General features: G+C 42.1%; 2 pseudogenes; both read right to left on the reverse strand.

Annotated features, from left to right (window-relative positions):
• Positions 1–2603: 2603 nt before the first annotated feature.
• On the reverse strand, positions 2604–2958 carry LOC118573588 (annotated as a pseudogene).
• A 297-nt stretch (positions 2959–3255) lies between these two features.
• LOC118573983 lies at positions 3256–3864 on the reverse strand (annotated as a pseudogene).
• Positions 3865–4096: the final 232 nt, after the last annotated feature.

The raw sequence follows: 4096 nt of genomic DNA on the forward strand, positions 1-4096 counted from the left end.
AAAGGTGTATGACGCTATGATTGGATTCTTTTTTAAATTGTTATTATTTTTATGTAGGATTGAACTTCGGTCTTTATGTCTGTGAGGCAAGCATTTTACCAACTGATATGTGTGTATGTATATGTATGTGTAACAAAGTAGCATGTCTTTATTGCATTTTCACAAATACTTTTGGTTGAATCTCCCTTTGTTCTTCCTCTCATTTCACTGCTCCTCCTGTCCCTGTTGTACCCTTCCACCTCCAGTACTGCTCTGTTCACTTTCACATCATGTGTTTGACTACCTTTTTTTTTTTTTTTTGCTTTGGTAAGTTATTTAATCTGATCACTTGTTCCACTTGTTTGGGACTTCATTCTAACACAACTGTCTCTCTTACATATACAATTCATAAACACAATAAGCTCTTAGTGCATGAGCTGGCTGTTTGGAACCTTGGGCTTATGCAGGGACACTTTGCTCAGCCTGGAAGGAGGGGACTGGACCTGTCTGTTCTGAGTCCACCAGGTTTAAATGAATCCCCAGGGGAGTCTTGTCCCTGGAGGAGGTGGGAATGGAGGGGAGGAGCTGGGGGGAAGGCGGGGATGGGAGGGGAAGGACAGGGGAACCCATGGCTGATATGTAAAATTAAAACACAAATATAATTGACTACCCTTTCAACTCTATCCCTTAAAGTCTCCTTTTTCCAATCTCACGAGTCCGTTTTTAGTCACCTAGCCCACATAAATACATAGAGTTAACAATTACAAATGAGGATCCATGCATCAGAGACAGCCTTCAACCATCCACTCTAGTACTATGCCTTTAAACTGAGAGACTTTACAACCAATCTGTCTAACCTGTGGCCCATAGGCTTCACGTGTCCCAGGATAACTATGAATGTAGCCTAATACATTTGTAGATGACATTATGTCAGAATGTCAAAAAGTTAAACACCTTGGATGGTACAGGTGGGATTTCATAACCTCACTTGGTTTTAGTTTCTTACTTCATTTCATTTTTGTCTAAGTTTCAACCTGCAATGCTTTTCTTCTGATTCCCACCTCCTACTCCCACACCTACACTCTTTCATTCTCTCCTGTTTGGGATTGTTAGCTTTCTGTTTTTGTAAGAAATAGCTAAGCTAACCAACTTTGTAAGAGGGAAGATTTATTCTGGCTTATGGCTTGAAAGATTTCAGTCCATGTTTGTATGCCTGTTTGGAGATCTGTGGTGAGGGACAAAGCTGCTAATTTCATGGCAGCCAGAAAGCAAAAAGAAAAGAGTCATCTTACATCTCAATATCACTTTCAAAGGATATACCCACCACCATCTAAAGTTCTTCCAAAAGGTCTTACCTCCTAAAATTCCACAACCTCCCAATACTGCCAGAGGCTAATGGCCTAAGTTTGTTTTTTGGTTTTGGGGTTTTTTTTTTGGGGGGGGGTGCATTTAAGATCTAAATGATAGCTGGTGGTGGTGCACAATTTTAAATCCAGCACTCTGGAGGCAGAGGTGGGTGAATCTCTGTGAGTTCAAAGCCAGCCTTATCTACAAAATGAGTTCTAGGACAGCCAGGACTACACAACACAGTAAATTTTTCCGAGACAGGGTTACTCTGTGTAGCTTTGCGCCTTTCCTGGAACTCAATCTGTAGCCCAGGATGGCCTTGAATTTACAGAGATCTGCCTGCCTCTGCCTCCTGAGTGCTGAGATTAAAGGCGTGTGCCACCACTGCCTGGCAACAACAACACAGTAAAACCCTGTCTCAAAAAACAAAAAAGCAAACAAATCTAAATGATAACAGTGATAAAACTTAGCCTTGTCTGGGTATCTGTATGTTGTCTTTTGTATATCTTTGTTTCTTCACACATACAGCCTCTCATCCCTCCTTGAGCTTCTTGGATTTCTGTGCTAGCATTGGTTCCACCAATGTTGTGACATGCCATATAGACACTCTGAGCCCAAAGGAGTTTTCTAGATGCAACTCCTTTCTTCCTGAAGGTTCATAAAAATGACTTTTTAAAAGTTAACTTCACAGAGTTGAAGAGATAGATCAGTGGTTAAGATCATTTATTGCTCTCGAAAAGGACTAGAGTTCAGTGCCCAGCACCCACATGACAGTTCCCAACCATTCTTATCTCAAGTTCCAGGGGATCCCGCACTCTCTTCTGAACTCCATGGGCATTAATCATAAATGAAGGTAAACACTCTTACAGACAAAATAAAAATAAATTTAAAATAAATAAACAAATCTTGAAAAAAGAAGCTAACTCTGGGGACTGGCAGATGGGCCAGCCAGTAGAGGTGCCTTCACCAAGCCTGAGATAACCCAAGTTTGATGCCCAGAACTGACTCCCATAAACTGCCCTCTCATTTTCATCCATACTTGTCCCTAACACTAAACGAAGAAATGTAATAAAACATTTAAGACAACTTTGGAAATTTATTAGACATTGCATCCCTAAATATTGCTCCTATAGTGTTTGTTTTCTCCTTCTAAGGCTCAATTTAAACAGGATTTTTTTGTCATTGTTTCTGGACAAGTAAGAATATATTTGAAAATCTCTAGTCTTTTTTTTTCACAGACCAAGCCTTGCACTTTATTATTTAAGAAAGCTGCATATTTATTTCACTTTCTGACTCTGTGATTGTGCCTTCAACATCTTCACAACAATTTTCTGCTCCTCAATAAGGAAAACCCGCTTGATCCTGTCACGGACACATTTGGCACACATGAACCCACTATAGGCCCTACTGACATGCTTCTTTGTATTAGACAACCTCAAAAGGACTTCTGGTCTCACAACATGAACCCCTCAAAGCCTGCCTGGGCACACACTACATGCAGATTTAGGTGCTTTTCCAACCTTCTTGGTTATAAAGGCAAACAATCCTGTTGCCAGGGGTTTGAGACAGCCTAGTTTTGTTAGAGGCTGTGTTGTAGGAAAGCCTACAATGGTGTGTCAAATGCTGGACCATTCTGAGTGCCTCTACTGTCCCTGGAAGACTTTTTTTTAAAGCTATTTGTACAGTCCAGTAAATGCAGAAAGGAATTACAGACATAGGAAGACACATACCCTTTGGAAATTAACAATAAAATATTTTTTAAAGAGAAAAAACATATTGATATCTAACTCTTCAAACATCCTACTGCTTCTTAAACCAGGTAGTCATACAACTTACTTCATTAGCACAGTTTATCTGGCAACATAATTGTTCTTAAATGCAGAAACAAGGTCAGGAGCAAGCATTAACAAAGGACCACTTCAGGCTGCATCAGAGGGTGGTCAGCAGTCCTCCTGAGTAGAAGCAGACGGTGTGCAGGAAGGTCTTGCTAGTCTTTACCTCAAACATCTGCAGCAGCTCTGTGATCTCATCATCTACATCTTCCATGTGCTGGATACTATGGCAGAGCTCACAGATGAGCAAGGCCCCAAGGGTGGCTTCTTCGTAGTTGTTAGGGATGTTCACATTGATCACATGGACCAGCTGACACACACCCTGTTCCCTGGCATTCAGGTATTCCACCACCTGGTCATAGACATGCTCCTTACACGTGAAGATCACGTCGAAGAGGTCTTTGCTGCTCTGGAACTGTTCAGGGCCAGACTTGATTTTCCGGTTTCTATCCAGGATGTGTAAAATGCCATTCTGGGTGTAGAAGGCTCTATCTTTCTTCAACAGATCATGGTATACTTTGTCATACATAGTTTGAAAATCATAAATGGTTGTCTTGTCAGGTGTGGACCCAGGAAGCTTCACAAAGGCCTCAGTTCCAAAGGACTTCACATTGAACCCTCATTTGCTCAGGACCCTGTGCACCTCCATGCTCTGGTTCTGGTTGTTTGGGCACACCACAGCCACGTGGAGTGGATGTGACGGCATAGTAATGACAGAGGCAGGTTCAGAGATGTCTCTCAGACACTAGTGAGCAGCAAAATAGCCATGAAGTGGCACTATAAAATCCCGGCCGAAATCACGCTGGCTGGCTGCCTGGGTGGAAGTTGCCTGCTGCCGGTAGGTAGGGCTGAACAGTCAGGCTGTGGAGTACTGATATTGGGACCATGTGATTTTGTGCAAACTGAGGAAAGTTCGAAGGCAGTTGATGTGACGTCAC

Source organism: Onychomys torridus, chromosome X (genome assembly GCF_903995425.1).
Source record: "Onychomys torridus chromosome X, mOncTor1.1, whole genome shotgun sequence".
Taxonomy (NCBI): domain Eukaryota; kingdom Metazoa; phylum Chordata; class Mammalia; order Rodentia; family Cricetidae; genus Onychomys; species Onychomys torridus.